General features: G+C 36.8%; 1 protein-coding gene and 1 pseudogene across 1 annotated transcript in view; one reads left to right on the top strand and one right to left on the bottom strand.

Annotated features, from left to right (window-relative positions):
- Positions 1–25,635, top strand: part of CNTNAP2 (contactin associated protein like 2) — a 1,631,342-nt gene that overhangs the window by 968,519 nt on the left and 637,188 nt on the right. The gene's annotated exons all lie outside the window — the stretch shown is intronic.
- Positions 16,272–16,390, bottom strand: LOC112469962 (annotated as a pseudogene).

Below are 25,635 nucleotides of genomic sequence, written 5' to 3'. Positions count from 1 at the left end.
TCTATATTGCTAAATGACTTTACTCTTACTAACTTTACTGCATAATTTTTCAGTTGATAATAAAACTGTTCTATGTTGCTATTTGGTAACTTATTTTTTCAACTAGATAGGATAAAGCAAGGGTTCTAGCTTACATTTTTTTTTAATCTTATGCTTCTCATTTAATAAAATTGCAATATAATTAGCATTACGTAAATTGCATTGAATTGAATTTGCCACCCTCTTCTACTCCAGAATGGAGGATTCAATTTATAGTAGACTTTTTATTCTTGTGTATGTGTGCATTTATTGAAGTAGAGTTGGCATACAATATTGTATTAGTTTCAGGTGTACAACATAGTGATTCAGCGTCTACATATATCATGGTGTGCTCACCACACTCATGCCTGCACTCATCCGACATGCCGCAAAGTGATCACATTATTTTCTATGTTCTCCTTCATCTTTTTCACCCATCCCTCTACCTTCCTCCCCTCTGGCAGCCATCAATTTGTTTTTCATTTCTCTGAGTTTGCTTTTGTTTGTTTGATTTTTTTTTAATTCTACATGTAGTGAAATCATGCGGTGTTTGCCTTTCCCTGACCTTTCTTTTGGAACCGAATTGTCATTTATTATTGTTCAGTTTATTTTATAATTCTATGCAAGCTACCGCTTTCTTTTTATAAGATTCTAGAGTCCACTTATAAATTGAATTCTCTGTATTTTGAAGACCGCCATTATTCACTTAAAACATAGATTTATACTTTAAAAAGACAAGGGATAAGAGGAAGAATGATCCCATTGTTTTATTTCTTATTTATGTGCTATCCACTCTACTAAGGTTGTGTTTGACCGTGTTAGAGGTGAAAGGGAATAAATATCTAGAATCAGAAATCTGATTCTATTTATTCTTGTGTTTCCAACCCATGTTCTCCCCAGTTGTACTTTGAGCCTAGTACAATTATTTTTTTCAGTAAGCATTTTGACAAATGCATTTTACATTTAATTGAATGAGCAAAATGGAGAAAAAAATGTTCTACCTTCAATGAGGTCACAGTCTGGGAAGAGATTCCATAATCACTCAGTCAATTAGCTTGATTATAAAATGGAGGCTTCCAGTTAGCAGAATTTCTGTTTAACTGGATTTTCTAATTAACTCAGGATTAACCCATCTGTTCAGTGAAGCTGCTTAGAATAGAGATGCCTGTATTCTAAAGGGCAGAGGTCCCCAACCCTAACCTGTTAGGAACCAGGCTGCATAGCAGGAGATGAGCTGCAAGAGAGTGAGCGAAGCTTCATCTGTGTCTGCAGCCGCTCCCCAGCGCCAGCATCACGGCCTCAGCTCTGAGGTGGCTCAGATCATCAGGCATTAAATTTCATAGGAGCACCGGTCCCTGGTGTCGCAAAGTTTGGGGACCACTGAGAGGATAATGTGTTAGTCTGTTCAGGCTGCTATACCAAAATACCATAGACTGAGTAGCTTATAGACATTTATTTCTCACAGTTCTAGAGTCTGAATCACCAGACCCAAGTGCTGGCAAATTTGGTGTAGATGAGAGCTTGCTTCCTAGACAGCCATTTCTTCACTGTAACCTCACATGGCAGAAGGGAGTTTTCCTGGGTCTCTTTTAATGAAGGAACTAATTTCATTTGTGCGGATGGCACCCTCATGATCTAATCGCTTCCTTAAAGGTCTTACCTTCTGATGCTATCACCTTGGGGGTTAGGATTTGAACATATGAATTTGGGAAGAACACAAACATGCAAATCATAGCAGATTGTGTTATGGGCCCTTTCTCATTCTGTTTTATTTGGGGAATAAATATATGTATTCCTACGTAATAGGCCACTAACCTTGTATCAATTCTACATAAACCAGTCAGTAAAGATATTTATTGACTCTTCCCTCCTGTTATGGTAAAGGTGATTTCTCTCATCTACGGGGCCAGACTCTCTCTCTTTTGGATCCTGTACTCTTACCCCTTTAGAGAAACTTGATGCTATAAACTTTTCCTGCCCCCCTGTATATTGCACTGCCAGTTTCAACCAAATCACCACTGTCAACCTTTAAACACATTCGAGTCTGGCTTATATTTATCTTGATTCACTCAAACACCTTTATGACCTCTGCTTCCCTTTACAATAAAGACTTCTAGAAGAGTTGTTGCTAGAGCCACATGCTACTTAATCCTGGCCACTCCAACCTGGCTTTCACCTCCATCACTCAACCAAGACAGCCCTCCTCGAAGGTCACTGATGACCTCTGTGTCTCTTAATAAAATGGACTTTTCTGTCTTCGTTTCTCTGCTCTGATGTATTTGGCACTTTAAATCAATTTTTCTTTCTTGAAACAATCTCTTACATTGGTTTCCATGACATCACACTCTTATTTTTCTCTTATTTCTTTTGATACTGCCTTCTCTCACTAGTTTTCTTTTGTGGGCTCATTCTTCTTTGTCCAGTCAAGAAATAAAGGTTCCTGAAGACATTTCCCCTCGCATTAGGCCGTCACATTCACACCCATGGATTCAATTTCTGTGTACTATAAAAACTCCAGAATTTAAATTTTCAGTCAAGGCCTGCTTTTTAATATATCTGGATTTGTTTAATAGGCATCCCAAATGTAACACTTGCAAGACTGAACACGTTTCACATTTGTCATTCCTTATATCCTGAAATCTTCCCTGTCCTCATTATTTTCTTTGTAGGAAAAACACAAATACCTACTTTATTCTTTCAGCAAGGGATCGTGAAAAATGTTTTTAATTTTTAAGACACTTTGGAGCAGAGTTTCTCAACCTTTGCACTATTGATATGTCGGACCACATAATTCCTTGTTATGGGGGGTCACTCCTGTGCATTGTGGGATGTTCACTAGCATCCCTGACCCATACCCACTGGATGCCATTAGCATCCCCTCCCAGTTGTGACAACCAGATTGTGTCCAGACATTGCCAGCTGTCTCCTAGGGAGGCAAAGCCAGCCCTCATTGAGGACCACTGCTTTACAGGGAAGAAAAGAGAGTAGGCTGCCTTTATTAAACATAGAAATCATACTGAAGTTTTCATAGTGTCACTAAAAGAAAAGATTTAAGGCAAGAAAACAATAAGAAATCTAGTAAGTGAATTATCAGTGCAAGTATATGCCTGAGATGAATATTATGTACAATTTATGAACCATCAATATTTCCCACACTAGTTACATGCTATGAATTTCATAAATTATTTAAAATACTCTTCACAGAATTTGTTCAAGTGAAGATTTGCCTTATCACCTCACACCTGTTGACGAGAATGTGGAGAAAAAGAATGCTTTGGGAACTGTCAGGTGGAATGTAGATTGGTGCAGCCACTATACAAAACAGTATGGAAGTTTCTTTAAAAATTAAAAATAAGACTACTACACGATCCAGAAATCCCACTTCTGGGTGTATATCCAAAGGAAATTAAATCACTATCTCAAAGAGATATGTGTACCCCATGTCCATTGCAGCATTATTTACAATAGCTAAAATATGGAAACAACCTAAGTGTCCATTTTTGGATAAATGGATAGAAAAAATGTGGTATATATACATAATTGAATAATATTTATCCATCAAATATAAGGGAAGTCTGCCATTTATGAAAACAAGGATGGATCTTGAGGACATAATACTAAGTGAAATAAGTCAAAGAAAGACAAATACTATATGATCTCACTTGTATATGGAATCTAAGGAAAAACACAATCATAGAAACAGAACCAATAGGCAGTTACCAGAGGCAGGGAGCCGTGCGGGGTGGGGGAAATGGGTTGAGGTAGTCAGAAGGGACAGACTTCCAATTATGAGATTAATAAGTTCTGGAGATGTAAGGTACAACATGGTGGCTATAATTAACAATACTGCATTGTATATATAAAAGTGTATATATATAAGAGAGTAGATCTTAAAAGTTCTGACCACAAGAAAAGAAAAATCTAATTATGTGAGGAGATGGATGTTAACTTATTGTGGTAATTATTTCACAATACATACATATATCAAATCATTGTGTTATATACATTAAACTAACACAATGTTATATGGCAGTTATATCTCAATAAAACTGGGGAATAAAAGATTTGCCTAGTGAGAAACAAGAAACTATATTTGGTCCTTGCTGATAGCTCCAGATTTTTCGCAGCGTTTCTCTCCTCCCTTCCTCCATCTCTAAACCATAGTCACAGTGTTGCTTGGTCACACACTTTCCTGTTGCCCAGTGTTCTCCTGCTTGGAGCACCCCACCCCCTCAGTTACCCCTTTTCATACTTCGAAACGTAGCTCAGGCATCACTTCCCCACGAGGCCTTTCCTGTACTCCCGAAGTCACCTGTGTTGTTTTATGCTCTCAGAACTGTGCTCCTTTACTGCCTGCACCTACCTAGGTTTATTATTGAGCAGGTATTTACATGATTCCTTGAATATTTATCACACCCAATAGGCTTTAAACATGTATGTAAGGAATAAACTCTGAAACATCAATCCCTTGCAGCAACACACATGATTAAACATAGAAAGAAAGGAAAGAAGGAAAGGAGGGAGGGAGAGAAAACGTCAGATGCCAGGCACATGAGCTGCTACCTGGCTCACCAGCAGCACAGGCTGTTTGAAATCAGCACTGTGCTAAAAAAGCCCTTGATAGACTGACTGCTCATCCACGAAGTGCAGTGTCTTTCCCCTGTGTCGTGCCACTTCCTGTACGTCATAATTTTAAAGTTTTCCACCATTAGCCTCTAAAATACTGTTTCTCAGAGTAATTAATTTGCCTGGGTGAATATTATACACATTCAAGTTTAAGAAAAGTATGTTCAAGTGGTAAATGCATTAATTAAGTTTTTTGAAATTTTTCTTTATCCCACCAAATTCCATGGATTTTTAACTAAAATTCTATATTCCGATTGGAGTTGGAATACAGTTGTAGCAATGTATAGCACTTTGGTCATAGCGTGTTTACTTTTGGATCTGCGGAGGAAAGAGCTGTCCATGGTCCTCAGGACGCCCTGGGACATTTTCTCAGTGACAAGAATGAAGCCTTGTGTTTGCTTTGTGAATAAGTAAGAAAGAGACCTTTTGGGCAAAAGTGTTGAGGACTGAATTTGACATTTGTTCTGGAAAGACAAGTTGTAAATTTCATACTGGCTTGCAATGTGACCTATGAAATTTTTGACCTATTTTAAGATTTTCATATTTTCATGTCAACTGGAATTTCTTATGAACCAGCTTTCACCTCCACGTCCTACAAACTACAATAAAATGATGAGCCTCTGGGTGTTTTGAAATTGCCTGTGGGTAGACAGTGGCTGTATTAATATCCAGAACACTGTTTGAATGCCTAACCCAGAATTGAAATATCAAAATTTAAAAGCAAATTGTTTTCTTTGATACATCTTCACACTTTATGACCTAGGTAGGAACAATGGCAAAATTTGAACATGTTCAAATATTTAAGAACCATGAATTTAGTATCTATTAAAATAGCAGTGCTTTGTTGTCATTTTAAATAATATATGCAATTTAAAGTATTGGGAAACTTTTATACTCTCTCTAAAAGCATTATCAGTCCACTAAAATAATGAAAAGCCAGTAGCAAAAAATGAAGGAGAGGTATTGAAACTTATTGAAGGTCACAGAGTCTGAAAGTTTAAAACTGAAAATAGGAAGTGAAAAAATATGTTCTTGATGACGACCAACTGGGCTTCATGTTCAAGATCATGTTCTCCCTATTTGTCAGTAGTTAGCTATGATATGCCACATTTGCTGAGCTTAATACCTTAACAAACATGTTCCCCTTCAAATAACAATTATGTTTTATATGTTCATTTAAAGTAGCTATATGAAAATAGAATCCTGTGCATGATTACTAGAAAAAAATCCTGCTTCCCACCCCAATTGGAATATGAAGTATTTTTTAAAGTTCCTCTAAAGTTATTTCAAAATCAAGATGAAATGTTGCCTACTAAGGTATTTAGACATTGTGTATCTGCCTGATCTTAATGTTTGAATTCCCCCTTCGAATTGCTGTATTGAGAGAAAAATGGAATTGTACAGTGCTTTTCCAAGGAAAAAAGAAATCAAGAATAAGAATATGTTTATATTTAAGGCACATATGTTTATATATGTATTTTTAACATATATTCAAAAACGAAGGCTGTACTTGTTCTGCATATAATTGATGTGTCTATGTCATTGATTGCAGGCTCACAGGGACAAGTAGAAAATCTGGTTTTGATTATCTAAAGAAGTGTAACACAAAGTCATGTTTATAGTTCTTGTATTTTGTGGCTTCAGTTGCACGCGGAGCACCTGCTACTGTAGGGCGTCATAGCATTTCACATAAATTAGCCACAGTCTGCCACATTCTGAAGACCCAACTCCAGGGTTCTGGGCAGCTGCCCAGGCTCTTATTCTTCCTCTTTAGACTATGGCCGTGACCTCAAAACACTGGCTTCTCTCTTAACTCTCACACCACACACAGTGTTGTGTGTTACTTGTGGTTCGGGTCTGTGTACATGTATGTGGAGGGGGTAGGATATACTGTGAATTCTTGCATATTATTTCTCAGTAGCTTTGTACTCTCTGTGGTGACAGAAGAGAGAATCAGAGATATTTCAGTGATTCAGTCAACAGACAGTTCTAAAGAAAGCATTTTGTACAAGCCGAATCTAGGTAACAGAAAATGCCTGTTGACTGAATCACTGAAATATCTCTGGTTTTGAAATGTAAGTTTCTTGACTAAGGTCAAAATCTGCCCAGAAAAGACATAGTTCCTGTACATTGTACCACAAGAAATGAGTAGAGGCCACTTCGGGCTGGAAATCATGACAGGGTGTTATTAAGGTAATTACTACGCAAGAGCCACAAACACAGCAGAATAAGGACCTGTGGCAAGATTCGTCTTAGACCAGTGAGTCTCAGACTTGAGCGAGCATCAGAATCACCAGAAGGGCTTGGTAGAACTGACTGCTGAGCCCCACCCCCGGAGTTTCTGATTAAATATGTCTGGTAAGGAGCTGGAGAATTTGCATTTCTAACAAACATCCAAGTAATGTTGATGCTGCTGTTCTAGGAACCAGCTTTGAAGAACCATTTCATTAGACAGTAGAATCAGAGGCCAAGTATCCATGGCCTGCAGCAAAGAGCGGAAAGAACTTTTGCTCTAAGGATAGTGTGACTTCGCAGGACTGTAATCAAAGACCTGACCATTTAAGCTGGTTTTGCGTATTTTTGCTTTATTTTAACCAATTTTCTTACACCTAATGTCGACAGGCCGCAAGCCTAGAAGGCACTGCGGTACAGTGGTTACCTGGATTGGGCCTGGTGCTGGCGCTGCTTTGTCGAATCTCAGCACTGCCATGTGTTCTAAATGTGATTTGGCGCAAGAATTTACATTCTTGGAACCATGGTTTCCTCATCTGTAGAATGGAAAAAAAAATGGCACTTAGCCCTAGAGCTGCAGTTAGGATTCTTGAAATACACTCCATTTGGAACAGTGCCTTGTAGATTTTAAGTACTCAATAAAACTTAGCTTTCTTTTCCGTTCTCCTTATTTTTTATTATTACATTATTTTTGATAGCTAGCTCTGACAGGGATTTTTTTTTTCCTTACAGGATTTTTAAGGCTCACACATTACCACCCAGATATGCCAGTTTATCAATTTATAATTAAAACATACCAAAGCACTAAAGGAACCATAGAAGTTATGGTACCTTTCCCAGAGTCATCCTATAAAGGAGCCCCTGAAATAAGATTTTGCTACAAGCAAAATTGAGAAGTTTTATTTCATTGCTAATTCAGGCTGTTGGGTAATTTATTCTTCACTAAAGGAACATTTGCATATGCCAAACGGATTGAATAACCTTACTGACCAGCTAGGGTAGCTTGTCCTTTGAGCAACATTAACAAAGAGTTTCTATTTTCTTTTCTTTTTTTTAATTCACTTGGTTTCTAAGAGAAATTTAAAACAAACATGTTCTAGATAATTTTAATTTAAATCAATTTTTTAAATTTAATGTTATTTTATATTCATGAAGGGCACTGTTAGCCATCATGTGACCTGAGAAAAATCAGGCTCTTTCCAAGGGCAAAAAACAAACTAAAAAATTCAGTAGGAAAACAAAAAGCAAACATGTCTGACAACTACAAGATAAAGTCAAAACCAGCACCATCAAAGCAAACACTATTCCGGACAAAGTCAAACTGGCAGCAAAGACTTTTTTCAAGGCTGTTGCAGTAGTGGAGAGAGGCCGGCACTCAGTCTGAACTCTGCTTCACTCACTCAGAGGGCAGACGAGCTCCCAAGAGCTGGGATGGGGGAATTTCTGTGTCATCCATATTCGCTTTACCCAAAGGAAAAGTAAGCTTTCTCCTGTCTTCACGGCGAGAGCTAGTTTTGTAACGTGGAACCAGGCTCCTTGAAGTTACTCTTCTACTCTAGAACAGAGACTGAGAGATAGCACCGCTGTCTTCCTCAATGATTCCATTCCAAAGGATGGCTCCTGAGTCCTTAAAAAAAAACATCCCTGGGTTGTAGAACCGGCAAGAGGTTCTTAAAAAGATTTATATCTCAATGGGGCAGAGGAAGGATTTATAGTTACGGGCTTTCTGAAGTAAATGCTCTAAGAAAATGGGGGGTGGGGGGTGGGAGGGTAGGAGCCTGGAGTGAGGAAGAAGCCTGTCTGAGGTTTAGTCCAGCTGAGGGCAACATTAAGGCTGTTTTGGTCAACACTTAGTTTTTAAATAGTTTTAATCACAGAAACAATGTGCGGCCTAAACACACTTGGAAAGAAACCTACAAGAGAGATTACTGAGTGCCATTCCTGGTGGATGAGAATGTCTCATTCCTACATTTATGAAAATGAGATAGAATGAAATGAAGAGGAAACTTCAGGCTAATACGAGAAGGTACGTAGGCAGACCACACACTCCCCTGAGTGAAATACTAGACAGGAACAGGGTAGGGCACAGAGGGAACCCAGGGAGGTATGATGTCCATTTTTAAGTCTCTGACGTTAAGTCCACATACTTGAAAACGTCTTGGATACTTCATACAGGGTTGTTGCTCACAATCATATGGCAGCTGTCATTGTCAGTACCCAGTGTCCATCAGCCAAGGTGAGTAGGCCCTTGATGCTGTGCCTTCACACGCATAGCTGCATAGAGTGGATCTTGGACTGGGACATTCACCCTGGTGGCATTCATATAAACTAATCTGGAACTGCAAGGGTACCTGTGCCCCTACTGCTCTGTGTGTCCCTACCACCCAAGAGGCTGGAAACTTCCAGCTATGGGTAGAGAGGGACAGGCAACTTATTATCCACCTCTAAACTCCTCAGTTAAAAGCTATTTTAAAATCTGCCATGTGAACAGGACTTTGACCAAGTAAGAGGTTCCTAAATCTTATTTTAGGTTGAGTTACTTTGAACCATGTGATCTCAGGATTCTCCTGTCAGTTTTCCGATGAGTAAACTGATGCCGAAAGAAGAAATATCATTATGTAAAATGAGATTAGCAGACTAGTAAGGTGATACACTTCTAGAATTATGTACCTAGAACTGTAAATTACCACTCTTAAGAAAACTTTAAAAGACTTCAGATAGGTATAACACAAGAGGACAGAGGCCTGGGGTTTAATTATTATTCTTCCTCTTACCATTGTAACTGTAAATAGATTCATCAACCCGGTGAACCTTATTTTCCTCATTTAACAAGGGCTGTGGCAGAGAAGCTGGTTTACAAGGCCCTGTAGAGTCTGACTTTCTGATTTCTGCTGGAGGTTGGGGATTTTAGCAAGCTGGGCTTGGTGTTCTTTTTAAATGACAAAATGCTGTGGATGTGTGAGTCTACAGCTCCTGAGGTGTGTACTCTGCATCCACCGTGCCTGTCCTACTTCTGACATTGCTTGTTTCGTGATGCCTTAATTTCGTTGCATGTTTTGGGGCTAATGGCAAACATATCTACTTGTGAAACATAAACTCCAGTCAAATATTACTATGAAAGTTTGGTGTTGTAGTGGTTTGTGTGATAGAAGAAAATTAAGGGCAATTCCTACAAACTTTCAACATAAGAATCTGATATATCATACAGCTTTAAATAGTTCTTAGAGTCAAGTGAAAGAATTTGGTTTTTGTCAAGTGTGCCATTTGATGAAATTGTTTTGCTTGTAAACTCTGTGCAGCAACTATATTTCATCTTTATGATGTAAGAAGTAAAACATCCCTCCATGGAAAATTTATTAGTCCAGATATTAAATATATTCAAAGTTAACCACATAATATAATGAGAAGTATTTTGCTAGACCAAAAAAAAGTCAATATTTCAAAAACAATTACAACAAATCTATAGGAAGAGTTTTATAAATAAGATTTAGTGCTAAAGAACAGAAACTTGTAAAAAGCTTTTTTTTCTTTTGGCAGTTATGATCATTCCGTTGATCCTAATCATAATATGCTAGAGCAGAAGAAATCACAACTCTGCTACCTTTGCAAGTGCTATATTCATTTTTATTCAGTGACTACACAGTATTTAGCATCACAAATCCTTTCCATCCCTCCCTCCACTCCAATAATGAATCCTAGTTAGACTTGATCATTTGACCAGAGCTTGCCAGCAGTTGGTGTTCATTGTTAGGCCTGTGTTCTGCATCTATCTCAATGCTTCTACCATTGTGAAATGAAGACAATTCCTTCTGTTTCACAATTCGTACTCAAAATTTCATGTGCTTTCCGTTCAGTCAACAGATATGGAGGGACTCTCATATTCTCGAGAAGGGTTTAAAGCTCTTTCTCTTTTGGATATTGACAATTATTCTTCCCATTGGAAAGTTGGAACCTAATACCGAGGCCTGGATGGGGAAGTCGTGGGGTGTTACACCCTGGAGGGAGAGGGACGCCGTGCGGTGCAGGTATACCCTGAGCTCCGTCTTGGAACACCAGTTTGCAGAGAGCCTTTCCTGAAAGCCCAGCTACCTAAACCTGATCTGTTCACCTTATGGCCCAGGTGACTTTTTCTTCCTTTCACTTTAGACGATTTCATTTATTTATTTTTATTCCTGGACCTCTTGTCAAATTCCAGCTCTAACCAGACGTCCTATTATAGCATTTTCGTGCCGCTGCTTTTGCCAGCAGACGTGTATTCCAGATTAATCAGTTGTCTCCTAGACTGAGAGCAAAGCCATTTGGATTTTTTTTAATAATATTTTACTCTACTTCTGATAGATTAAATTACTTCTGCTCCAGTACACAACTGTGTTTCCTGGGTTTCTCTCGCCTGGCAATGCCAGACAAGTAACACATTCTTACTCTCCATTTCTTTTTCCCCACCTTGTGTTTTTGTTGTTCTTGGTGGTGCATGTGTTTAATAAAGCACTAAAAACATGATTTTTTCCCAAGTCATAAACAAGTTTGATGAGGTCTAGAGACACCCAGATCATGTGATTTCAATAGGAGATATCATAGGTGCATTAGCAGTTTAGTTCCAAATTAAGACATTTGACAGATGGGTATATACATATACCCATATGTTTGGTTTGACAAAATTGTATACATATACCATATGTTTGGTTTGACAAAATTTAAATTTCAGAAGATGACCTTTTACCGACTTCATCTCTACATTCTAGGCTAATTCTTCCATTCAGAGACAAAGATAAAATCAGCTAAAGTAATACACATTAAGAAATAATTTTATTTGTAACTTTTCCGTAGATAGTGTTACATGATTGTCTTTGGTGTTAACTTGGAGAAATGTTTGCATTCCCTCACACACTCCAGCCCCTGTTTAGTCGCTCCATCTTCTTAGGCAATCAGTTTCAGGTTCTTCATAGCTGAGTGACGTTAGGAAAGTGTTCTACATTTCCTGGGCTTCCAGGTTTAGCGTTAATTTGTGAAGTCTTTCCTAGCTCTTTTAAATTCTTTTATTCCAGGACAGAGCAGTATTTTAAAAATTAAATCCTTATGCAGATCTTAGAGAAGTGAATAAATACACATACGGACAAGCTTGTAGCTTTACCTTCTCTTTAGCATGCGATTCCACATCCACCAGTCCTAAAACTGAAGAGCATAATCTAAACACACCATGCAAATAAATGTAGCAGTTATTTGTTATTGAGGCAACTGATTGATTCTGTTCCAAGATCAGCTCCTCCAAGAAGCAGAGACCTGCCTGCTGCATTTGTTGTCCCCTTGTTCTTAACTGTTGCTTGTTTTTATTCTTCTTTGGAAATCAGTTTGCCATCCACCATTTGCATTTTCTATTCCCAGTGAAAAGGTTTTTTTATGATTTTGGTTTTGTTCCCGTCACTTAAAAGAAAGGACACCCAAAAGCAAAGGCATCAATCCCCTTTTTGAAGATCCTGGGAAGTTATTATTTATGTGTTGGTGGTGGATCTGTTCCACCCTGCAAAGGGCAGGATTACTAGATTAGGAGCATGGTTAGGAAAACACAGCAATCATTAACCTTATCGCTTTCCCAACAAAGAAAGGCAGTGCAGCAACTGGCCGAAGCCAGTGGCAGTTTGAGAGCATAAAAGATCAATACAACGGAGCCCAACACAGGCTAAAGCTGGTTGCCAGGGCCTTGGCATGGATTTAAAATAATGTTCTATAAACAGTTACCCTCAAAAAATGGAAATCAGTAAAACTATCTAATAAAATGGCTAGAGAATTCCAAATCTTATAATATATTCCCTCATGTTTTGTTTGAGGAGGATTTTGTTTGCTTTAGAAATCTCTTGACTTATTTCTTTACCTCTAATTTTATATTTACTGGCATCATTCCCCTTAGTTGCTCAGAGTAGAGTTAAAACCACTACATTTTACTTGTTGGGTTATTAAAATTACATTATAGGTTCTCTCTGAGTGGGGTAGCTCTACATAGATGATTTAACAGTAAATGTTTTTCAAAAAACTCCACCCCAACAAGGAAAGGAGACTTACTGGGCAAAAACCCAAGACCTAGGGGTGAAGCAAATGTAGGAGAGAAGTCCAGGCAGAGGCGATGCAGCACGGTGCTTAATCTCGTGTCTTCTCTTCCTGCTTCTCAGTGAGAGAGTCCTGCAATTTAAGAGTGTCCCTGAACACTTTACTAAATGTTCTGTGGTTTTCTAGGGCCTTAAGTACCAGCATTTAATTGGCCCATGCCATCAGTGACGGGGCCAGCAGCAGACAGATGTTTAAGAAGTCGGAGACCTGAGAGCCACGCGCAGGTCTGCGGCTGTTTACAGCCGTGAATACTGGAATGTTGGCATATGCATGCTGGGAAATGTAATCTCGTATCTTCCTCACATTGAGATAATGAGAGAAGATATTTTTCCCCAGAGTACCTGAACATTACCTCAAGAGACTATTTAAATTATTGAATCAGACTAAGCTTTAATGTGTAGTGATTATTTAGTTGAATGCTTATCATGCACACCAGCTAGTGGGGACTCCTGGTGAGGACAAGATTGGCTATGGGCAAAATTTTAAAAGTTCTCTTTTGGCTAGATATTAATTGCAGTATAAGATAAATCTTGTGCCTTCTACATAAAAAAAGAAGCGTGTGAGAGTGAAAGAACTTGTCCGCGTTTGGCGAGAGAAGCAAGGTCAGTGTGATTAGAGAGGAAGGATCAAGGAGAGAGGGGTGGCTCAGGGCTGAGGACGCAGCAGGGGCCAGCACTGGCAGAGCCTTATAGGTCACGCTAAGACTTCCCACTTCATCCTAATTGCAGTAGAGAGTCAACAAAAAGAAATTTAAGCAAGGAAGTAGTACAAGTAGTACAATCAGGTTTTTATTTTTAAAAATAGCTGTGGTTTCTACGTGAAGAGTAGATTCAAGTACAGAGGTTTAGCTAAGGACCCAACAAGAGGTGCTTGTCACTTCAGCCACAGTGGAGCCAGGAGATAGACAAGAGGATTGATTCCAGAAGAGTTTTCGCGAGCGATGAGTAGATAATTTGTAGTTGCACATTTTCGCACACGTACTCTTCCGCCTATGAATAGACCAGTTAATACTGTCACAGTCCATTAGAGCTGCTATAACAAAGTACCATGGTTTCTGAACAACAGAAATTTCTCACAGTTCTGGAGGCTGTGAAGTCCATGGTCAGACCACCAGCAGGTTTGGTGTCTGGTGAGGGCCGGTTTCCTAGATGGCTCTCTTTTCTCTGTAAACTCACATGGTGGAAGAGGCCAGCTAGCTCTATGGGGTCTCTTTTATAAAGACAATAAATCCCATACATCAGGGCTCCAGATTAATGACCTAATCACCTCCCAAAAGCCCCACTTCCTAATACCATCACCTTGGTGGTTAGGATTTCAACATAGCGTGATTTGGGGGGCATGCAGACATTCAGTCTATATCATAAACACACATGTATGTATATAGAATATGTATTTATGAACTTACTCAGAAAAAAAGAGAAAAAAAATACGCCAAAATGTTTAGAGTGAATATATTCAAGGTGGTAAGATTTAGGGCAATTTTTGTTTCCTTCTTTATATTTTCTCTTTTTCTAATATTCTAATATATATTCATTATAAAATACATATTTTAAAGGTAACACATGTTAATGAAATATTATAGAAATTATAAATAGGACGAGTACCAAGAGAAATATAACTAGAAAACTGTTTCGCAATAGTCAAATATGATAGTGCTTTTACCATAAAAAATAATTTTTAAAGAAGGTTTTCTCAGTTTGTCTATGAATTATGCATAGCTCTTAAAAAATGAGAAGGTAGCAATTAATAATGTGGTTGATTTAATTAAATACCCTTTGCTATTAAATGGCACTAGAATTCAATACTGCAACTGTTTTAAAATTAAATTAATGCCAGTGACCTGCAAATGGGATGCGATATGCAGTATTTCTATTTTCTCTTCTTCCCTGTTTTAAAGTTGCACATATCTTTTTTCATTTTTCTAATTTTTATTTTTTAAACATAATGTTCAAGAAGAATTATCTCCAGATTGCCAGGTTGGAATCAGTTGAGAGTTCCAAACTAAATTTAAAATTTATATCTAGACAAATTTTCTTTTTCAAAATTTAACAGTTATTTTTCTAGATTGTCTGCATGAAAATCTAGGGCGTTCTTACTTAGGGCTTGGGTTCTTCATAAGCGTTAATCAATCCTATGTGAAAACAAGCCAATTATATTTACCTGTGTACTCCCCATTAATATCAGATAATCAGTCCGTACTAAAAATACTGAACAAATATGCAACAGTCAGTTGACAATAATTTTGTTTCCCGGTCTTCTCTTAAATAATGTCTAAGATGATAAATATAAAATGTTTAATGACAGAGGAAATATCTTGATACTTTAGGTCATGTACATACACATACACAAATAATAAAATAATAGGGACAGGGGAGAAATGTCATGAAATTACAATCGAGGATAACACCTGAAAATTATATTTACAAAAACTTTACTAGCAACAAATATAAAGCTAAATTATTTCTTAAAATGTAATTTAGAATTTAGCTCTGCATATGTCTACATAATCTGCATTGCTTCTGCTATACTAGGTAACTCTTTTTATTGGAATTTGTTGTGTTAATTTCTTCTATTATCATTTATATGGTTTTTAGATATACTAAGCCATAGTAATATACTTATTTAAGTAGCAAAGGGCCCTAAGCAGCCTTTTGCAAATAGTGCTAAATCATGAGAATACTAATATTTTACAATGCTATAGGAAGTTAATGAACCAGATTTTTCTCTAAAAGGAGTATTCCTTTGGTTTTTGCCTAACACAGAATCCTAATGGACAAGCAAGACAAATTATTTAATGTGTGAAATACTCATATACCTACTGAAAGGATTGCATCAAATGTGAAAATATCTTCTCTGGCTATCTACATTATCTGCAAGAGGAAATCTTTGCAAGGTGTAAAATGCTATAGACATTTCTGGTCTATCTGAATTGAGCATATTTCTTTCAAAGGTAAATGTGAATGTAAAATACAGAAGTGTAACTGGGAAATATCTCATGCTTTCCTTGACCCTCAGGACGTCTGGGAGTGCTGTTCTCATCTAGTGGCCAGTGTCAGCTCTGCACATCTGCCAGCGTGGTCCTTGTTGGCAACCTGCAGCCAGCCTGTCTTTTGTCTTGTGCTCAGTCACTTGCCTGTCATGATTATCCTAGCAGGACAGAATTTCTTTTTTTTTTTTCCTTTTTTTTCTTCTCTTTTCTTTTTTTTTAGGCGAGGCAACCCTTGGTTGACCTCACAGATTGCAAGGACCTTGTCAGCTGACAATCCCTTAATTTTTTTTTTTTTTATTTTTTACGCCTACAGCACCTGGTCTTCCTAGGTGGTCTCCCATCCAAGTACTAACCAGGCCCAACCCTGCTTAGCTTCCGAGATGAGACGGGATTGGGCTCATTCAGGGTAACATGGCCGTAGACAGGACAGAGTTTCTTTAGGTCATATAGTTGTCACCCCAACACGATGTTTTCCTGGGAAACTTCTCACTGTTAACTATCCAAACAGTAATACCTTCCCCATTTCCCATACCCCAGGAAGAACTGTCGTCATCCTGGCTTGCCTAGTAGCTCTTACGTCTCCTGGGAGAATAAAGTGGACTCTCGGGTGGGACACTATTCTCAGTCTCTTGTAGCTGTCACTTTGCTTATCTGTACTCCCGATTAGGAAGTAATCTTGAGGCAAGAACCAGTCTCATCCATTTCATATTCCTGGAACAGTGCAAGGTTTGGTTCATAGGAAGCACTCAACAATTCCATAAGTTGCCACTTTTGATTTTCACAGCTAACCATGCGAATTAAGTACTGTATTCATTTTATAAAAGTGTAAACCTAGATTCAAATTATTTAAGTGACTTGTCCAATATTATTAGTATAATCAAGCCTGAAAATAATTGTTTGATTCTCAGTGACAATATCTAGAATCGAGAGAATAATTCTGAGAATTAAAGAACTATAAAAAACCTTTCAAAGTGTTTTAAAATGAGAGGTGGAATGAAGACTAAATTATTCTTTTTTAATTATGAATTTCTTAAATGTATTTTTTCTCCGCATATATATATAGTAGGAAAGTCAAAAGTCATGTTAATTTAGGAAATAGGAACCTGAGATGCATCATTGTCTCTCATTTGTTATTTAAGGGAACTGACTTATAACACCAGAGCAAAAATAAATTTTAAAAAATTCTGCAACTCAAAGCATTTTGCCCTTAAATCAGACTTGTATGATTTTATATCACCTAAGAATATATTTGGTTTTGGTGTGTTCTTTCATATATTAATTCAATATGTGTTCCCTGCTTGCATGTGCTAAGCACTGACTCTTTGTTTAATCTTACCTTAGTTTTATACTTGTTAAAATATTGTCCCATACTATATATTTCTAATTCAGATGGAATTAATTTTCTTCGGTGATTTTTCAGGGTTTATTTAAGTCTTGGATTTTCTGTAAAATTCTTAGTTTAAGTGAAGTATATGTTTAGCCAGAGCTACGCATTCCTCTCATTTTTTGAAATGACATTATTTACACAAGGCTTTCATCTCTTCTGTTGAATTATAGAGTATATTGTAATTGTTACTGCTTTGTTTTAGAATTATAATATAGGACATATATTCAAAATGTAGTTTTGTATTTGAACAAAATCACAAATATATTAATTTTGCCAAGACAGCTAGCTCCCCAACAGTTAGAATAGTTGCTTTCTAACTTTAAGAACACAACTAAATTTAATTTAAGGATTTAAAATCTAAGCAGGATTGGTGCTGCTTCATCAGGAGTGCATTGGATGGTTTATAAACCGAACCCCAGAATGGCTAAAAGAAGGTTTCTCCCAGAGCCCATTAACCTTCGAGAAGCCTTAGCCTTTCTTTTCTGACAGGAGCGAAGTGAACAGGATTTTAATAAAAGTCCTGCAGCAGCTGCGTCAGAAGGGTCAGAGCTCATGATAAAGCTGCCAACACTGCAACTTTAAGAAAACATCCTGACGACCTTTAATAACACTGGGTCTGCCAGCGCTCATTGTGGAGGATCTGTATTTTAAAATCCCACTTGAGAAACCCATCCCTCATCTGACGGGATCATGGTCTTTAATCTTATTTTTGGTGTGCAAGAGTTGACTGCCCGCCCTGTGGAAAGTGGCCTTTTGTGCGGTTCTGACAATCTCAGGAAGTGCCTTCCTGTGATAGGAAGGTATACCTATTCTCAACTTTGACTTTCTGATCATCCATTCCATTGATACTAAGTGCTCAGCATGTTCTAAAAGTAGAAGGAACTTAATATCACTTGGTTCACCAAAGCTTCTATTCCATGTATTTTCATTTTTGTCCCTTAATCTCTCTTCAACCTTTTATAAATTGAATAACCCTGAAACTGGAATCAGCAGAGATACACAAAAGTAACTTCAGTATCTATGTATGCACTAGTAGAACAGAAGTAAAATTATCACTATAAATTTATCAGGTGTTAGAACTCCCATTTAATAGTGAATAATCAAAGACTTTAAAAAAAATAAATAATTTGCTCAAGTTACATAGGCAATAAATTAGCAATGCCAGAATTCACCGTTTTCAGATCACTCAGTTTTGAAAACTCATGCTACTTACTGTCTCTAAGACATACATGTACATTTCTGGCCTCATCATCTCAGTTTAAATCAATTTAAATAGCTCTTCAGAAGCTTGCATGATGTTATGGGTAAAAAAGAAAAGCTCGATTTAAAGTATTTCAGAGCACAGCATTAGAGGAACTTTTAAATTTATTTTATGAAGTAATTTCAACAATGACAAGTCTCACAAAGATTTTACCAAAACAAAAGGAAAAAACAAAAGCTCAGACTGCTCTCACCTATGAGTATCAATGCAAAAATCTTAAATAAAATATAATGAATTCAACAGCACATTCAAATTAATATTACATCATGACCAAGTGAGGATCATTCCAGGAATGCAAGGTGATTCAGTATTAGGAAGTCTAATGACATGAATCATCATATTAATAAAGCCCATAAGAAAAACAATGTGACCATTTTGGGGGATGTTGAAATTGAATTTGACAAAATTCAATACTAGTTCTTAAAAATAAATAAATAAGCTCTGTTACAAAGGAATTGATGAACACTTCTTTAACATGATTTTATGTGTATATCTATATCTGTAATATCTATATCTCCGAAAGCCAGCATTCAGCCAGCATCTGTCACGAGAACAGCGTTGGAGACATTCCCACTGGAACAAGATAACGCCACCCACTATTTTTACTATGACTTACCATTATGTGGGAGATATATAACAAAGAAAGCAATTAGATGCATACGACTTGAAAAGAAAGGCATCAAACTACCTCTATTTGCAGATGATATGATTATTTATCTGAAAAACTGGGAGAAATCAATGGAATAACTACTAGATACAAAGAGATAATTCAGGAAGATAGCAGGGGTATAACTCTAACATACAGAAACCAATAGGCCATATAGAATTAAACAAAAACAGATTTAAAGATGTAATGGAAGGGAACAGAAAACTCCTTATGTCATTTCAGATAATAGTAATTACCAAGCATTTTTTTTTCATTTGGGAAGTAGGGGCAAGTGTGGCATGTGCAGAGAGCAATATGAAGGTTTTGTGTTTCAGCAGAATGGGAAGGGAAGAGAAAGGGAGAAAACCCAACGGAAGACCGTGAATGGTGAAGAGTGAAGTTGGTTCTTAGGAAGATTGTGCCCAAAACGCAAGTGGGGCTTTGGAAAGCCTGCTTACTCTTGCTGTTTTGGTTTGCTTTAAAGCTCAGCTTAAATTTTCCCTTCAACCAACGTTAATTTTGAAGTTAATCATTTTGAAAGTGGTCTTTGAATGTACCTAGGGCACATTCATCCCATCGGAAAAGAACCAATGTACTTGTGATTGTCATATTCCTCCTTTTTGTTTTTGCAGTTTTTCATTTCCTGAGTTTCACTTAAGAGAAAACGGGTTATTTGGAAGGCTTTTATTGGAACTGACCATAAGATCTTACCTGGTAGATCTGTCCGTGCAACTGGCTGGACCAGGGCTGTGGAACTGAGGTTTGACCTCATGTTTCTATGTCTCGTTCGGTCAGTCCAGCAGAAATTTTTGTTTTCTACACATTCAATTGCTCGGCTAAATCCATTGACTTATTTCTATGGAGCAGAATTTTGGTGGGCTTTTTGCGGGGTGTGGGGATGGATTTCTATTATGGTGGTATATATCTTGAGTTAACATCAATCATGACAAGTCAAAAATGAATTCCAGATGTACACAGAAGGGAAACGCTAAAGGTTTCACTTGCTTTTTAATGTAGATATATTCAGTGGAAACTTGTCATTCCACTTGAAAAGGAAATGTTTATAAGTGAGATCTGCTTTGCCGTTGTAAAACAAAAACAATCAACACTGAAAAATGAAATGCTCAGTGATAACCCCAAATTTGGACTTGAGCAATTAGGCTTGGGATTACATTTTTCCTTCTGCTAAGTCCCTAAAAACCTACAGTTCATTAATTATCTGGAACACTGAGAAAGATTCAACTGTTTTACGTAAATGATAATGCCACAATAACTTAGAATAAAAGTAGAAGCAAGAATCTCTAACCAGAAGCAAATTATAGCCTATCAGTTTTTCTATAGGGCAATCATATCACTTTTAAGTAAGATGATAAATCAGCAGAAATGAGCTGTTTGCAATTAAAATTAAGCATGCCAAATCATTTCACGACCATTTATAAAATTGAGTGCCTGTTAATAAAACAGATTTTTATTGTTATTACCTTCTTTAAAATTATTTCCATTTTAGATGAATTATTTTATTGAAAATGGCCCAGCTTTGGACGATTCTGAAATTTAATTATCCTTAGTTTGGAAAAAACTGTAAATGTCTCCATGATTTTCACCTCTTTACCCTGTAATCTTAAATGTTAAGTGAGGGTTCTACTGGCTCCAAATCTATAAATTGAACAGTCATCATTAGTGAATGACTTGTTTTTTGACTTACTAGATACATTTTTTTCTGTTTCTAGTGAACTGAAGAGTAGTAAAATAACTAGTTCAGTATAATTTACAATGTTATAAATCACTTTGTAATAGCTGTGATAGAACAGAGATTACAGTATAACCTTACTGTCAAATCTTTGGTGAAGTCTCCATTTCTTAAAGCTAGAATTAGAGATCGAATGCCTAATTAGGAAATAGTAGCATATAAGTGGATATAGAGTTAACTTCTAGAAATGTGAACAGCATAACATCTGTCTAACACTAATGCCATTATTAATCAGATAAAAAAATAATTTAAGTAACTCTTGCCTCTTCCAGTTTTGCTCTTGAAGGTCTAGCAATGATAGATTCCTTACATGCACAATTCACCAAGCTGTTAAAAGCCATCATAGCTGTCCTTGCCCAGGCTGTCCTCATGTCTAGGGGTACCTTCTTAGATTCTTAGCTCTTACCTTCCTGCAAACAGCTCAGGCACCATGTCCAAAGAGCTTTAATGACTAGCCACCCCACCCCGCCATAGCATCCTGTACATAACCACCATGTATCCTCCCACAGAATTCTGTCCGTGCCTCCACAGCAACACCACATCATCCCCTCAGAATCCCCAGAGCTTCATATACTGCAGGGAACAGGGTAGGTGCTTAATAAGTATTCCTCCCAATTATAAACAAGGTATAAAGTGTTGCCTGCTTCTCATCAGTTATTTTTTTCAGTGAACCTTAAAGACATCTTCTCTGGAAAGCATTTTATTTCCAACCCCTGATAATGTTAATCCATTTTCTTATACTGCGATTTCGTTTTTTGGTTAAAATGGAAATTCTCAAATACAGTCCTAAAGATAACAGTATATTCAATTCCATACAAAGACAAATAGGACAGTCTTTAGCAGTTTATCTTGGAAGAAAATCCAATTAATGAAATAGTTGTTGTACACCATGCTACCCAGGATTTCTATAAACAAGTTAAAGTCCTTAAATGAGAATAAATTTGAAATGATTTATTTCTATGCTCTTGCTTATCCAAGTGTTAACATAAATAGTGATAATGGTGGGTAATCAACTGGAGACTGTCTTCTAATAAACATACCAAGAGAAGAAGTAACAATAGTGAGCATATATTGAAAGTCAAAAGAAATGGTAAGATTTTTTTTTGAATTGACACATCGTTAAATGGGTTATGTTCAGTCTTTACTAAAACAAGATATTAGACTGTGATGAAAGAACTAATATGCAAACCACCTCCCAAAATTTATTGACATTTATGAAATTAGATTTGTGCACTGGAATCTTCTTTTTTTAAACATAAAAAGAAACAAGTGTGAACACTAGAAAACAGAAATTAAGGATATTAATCTGAGAATTCTGTCACTGGCAATAACAAGCTGTGAGACCTTTAGAAAGCTTTTAGTGTATTGGCTATAATTATATGCACCTCCGAAGGAAATGTTCAGAACAGACCTTTTTTTTTTTTTTAACTATTTACAACCTGTAAGTTCTTTGATTCCATTTGTGCTAAAACGTCTCATACTGTTCTCCTCGATTCAGTAATTCATCACCATGCACTTATCGGGGACCTACAATGTCTCAGATGCTGACCCAGGTCTTTCCGAGATAACTGACCTAAAGAAATTTAGAATCTGGTTGAGTTACAGTAAAATAATTATGGGATAAAACAGAACTGTATGTGGCGAGACTGTTAATCCATTATCCTCTGGCCTTGTAAAGGATAATGGCCTGCTTTCCCTCAGACATTTTCAAATCCTCTATCTCTGTTAGCATAGCTCTCTTTTTGTTACTCCTTTGAGAGCCAAAATCTATAGCCTTTTTGCAAACAATATCTGTCACAAACTGCCTCTGATAGAGAGATTTGTAACCAGCTTAATTCACAACAAACACTGCCTTCAAAGAGCCTAGCGTGTTTTCCAGAAAAAAATAAACAGTGAGGATAATAACAAAAGTGTAGCAGCAGCAATTGTTTAAATCGCTTACGACACTATTTGTTTGGAAACAGCTATAAAAATAATGTCAGAAATATTCATTTTAATTTCTTTTTTCAAATACTAAAAATTTGCATAAACACGATATACCTATTTGGACCCAGCATTAAAAAAAAGGAAAGTAAGAGAGCCAGATATTAGAGAAAATGTGCCCAGACAAAAGGCATTCAAATTGTTTTTAAGACAATAAATACATGTTTTGTTTATTTGTTTATGGGGAAGTAAGAATTATTTATCTGTCTATTATGTGCTTCCTAAAGATTTCTAGTTTGCAACTATGACCCTCCATTGTAACTTATAACAACTATGTAGTGTTTTAAAAGTACTAGACAGATATCTGTGCCCAAGTCCTAACTGCCATAAATATGCACTGTGACGACCTTGGATCCTATTTAATTTCATTGAATTTTCAGTTTTTAATTCTTTCATCTATAAAATAAGAGATTAAACAAGGAAGTCTGTGATTATTTCTAGCCATAAAATTTTACCATTCTCTTTCAGTGGTTTGAATTTTCTTTTAACCCAGAAGTAAACAGATACGAATTTTTGAATTAAAAAAAAAAAAAAAAACTTTAAAAAATCAGCAAAACACACACACACACACACACAATGATAATTTCATGTCATCATGATCTTAAAAGGTTGACTTCAGGTTTGGAACAAAAATTTAAGAATCTTCAACAATACAGTGGAAGTGGGTATAACATTACATATCTCAGGCTGTGTAAACAATCTGCATGGGAAAGGGGCTTAATTATAATCACTCTCACCTAATATGTATTTTATTTGAGGTTTTTCTTCTTTCTACAGTTTTTTAAAATTATAGTGGTGATAGTAGTCTCTCCTAAAGATTATCTATGCCTGAATAGTTCATTCTTATAGGGATGTTTGAGTTCATTTCTAGACTGCTGACTTTTTAAAAAATTTAAAACATTGTCTACATGGTATACAAATTGCTCAACTCGAGTGTAAAGCGGTGGATTTGTTACCAGTGTTTGAGTGGGCTCTAATCCTTTTGGCTGTTACATTTTAAAATGTATCAGATCCTCTGGTTGGACAGGGTCAGTTATGGTTTTCAAAGCCTTGGGCCTAATGTCTGCATGTCTTAGGAAAGCCCAGGCACTCTGTGTTCCAAAGTCCGGGGAGTCGTAACTGAACACATTATGTAATAATGGCATCTCTTCTCTGGTTCAATTTCTTACTGGTTGCTATTTTATTATTTTGGGGGAGGGAAGGGGTAAAGCTTATTGCATCCCCTGGATACAAGGTCAACTTCGAATGGGCATTTTTTTAAAAATTAACCATATCTACTGTGTTTATGTGTCCATGTGTAGCTTACGTGAAAACATTGCCGTCAAGATATCTAGAAAACAAAGATCTATTAATTCTGTATTTCTACCTGAGGAGAATATATTTTCTTTAATTTAATGTATTCTATGTAGGCCATTGGGAGCCATTTGTGTGTCTCCATTTTTTTAGAATACTGGTTTCAACATGTATTATACTTTTTAAACCTGATCACACTGAAAATAGGACATTTTAAATGTTCTTTATTAGTGAATATTTGGGAGACCAGAATGCAATGATGCCTATCTAAGGGGATGTTTTCAGTTTGATTTCAGGATTGTAAGAAGTGGTGAACCAGTTAAAAAAAGAGCACTTCATATAGTGTAATTTTTTGTGCAAATTTTTCTAATTTGTTTAGTTTACATCAGTTACTTTAAAATATGAGAATGGCTTGGATGCCTTTGGAAGCATAAATTGTAAAATAATTTAACTATTGTTTTCATGATAGTTTTATTAATAATATAACTTCCTTTAAAATATTTAATCCTAATCGAATGAAAATACAATTTTATAGTATCCTATAAAAGTTTCTCATACTATTCCTTTCTTTAATAAAAGAAATCTGTAAATTTAGGGGATGTTATTCTTATATTAACTATTTTATCTTTTTGGTATTTTTTGTGATCCATTAATTTGTCAGTATACCATCTTTGTTTAACTAGTGTGTTTCCTCATGTTTGGACTATTTTAATAGTTATGTCAATATTTAAAGGCTTCGCCAATTTTTCAGATTAAAGGGCTTACGTTAGATGTGTGTGGGTTTTTTTTCATCTAGAAATGAAATAGCATTCTAGTAGGAGTGAAAATTATGTAAAGCCTTTGGTCAGACAATTTCACTTATTGTATAATGGTATTATGTTTATATGTTAGATTTGAAAGAAATAGAACAGATAATTCGAAAAAGGGAGCACATGTGTAAAGGCTCTAAGGAAGAAGTGTGAGCCACTGGAGGAACAAAAGGGAGGCAGGTCCCTAGAGCACGGTGAGAGGAGAGGAGGCGAGGCGAGGTGGCCGTGGAGAAACAGAGCAGGCCGCGCAGGAGCTCGCGTTTTCCCCGAGTGAAATGAGAATCCTTCAGTGGGTTTAGCAGTAGAGTGACACGATGTTAACGATCATGCTGGCATTTTGTTAGAATGAATTAGAGCAAGGCAAGAATGGAGAGGGGCGACCCACTAAGGAAACTGTCATCCAGGGGAAAAGCCATGGGCAGGTGAGCGGGGGTGGTAGAGACGCGGAACAACGACAGGAAGAAAGATAGGAAGCAAAACTCAATTCTCTGATGTGAGCGACCAGATCCGTGGCGGTGCCATTAACTGATATGGGGACG

This window comes from Pteropus alecto, unplaced genomic scaffold (genome assembly GCF_000325575.1).
Source record: "Pteropus alecto unplaced genomic scaffold, ASM32557v1 scaffold48, whole genome shotgun sequence".
Taxonomy (NCBI): Eukaryota; Metazoa; Chordata; class Mammalia; order Chiroptera; family Pteropodidae; genus Pteropus; species Pteropus alecto.
The sequence above is the reverse complement of the archived record's forward strand: the minus strand, read 5'-3'. Positions and strand labels throughout refer to the sequence as shown.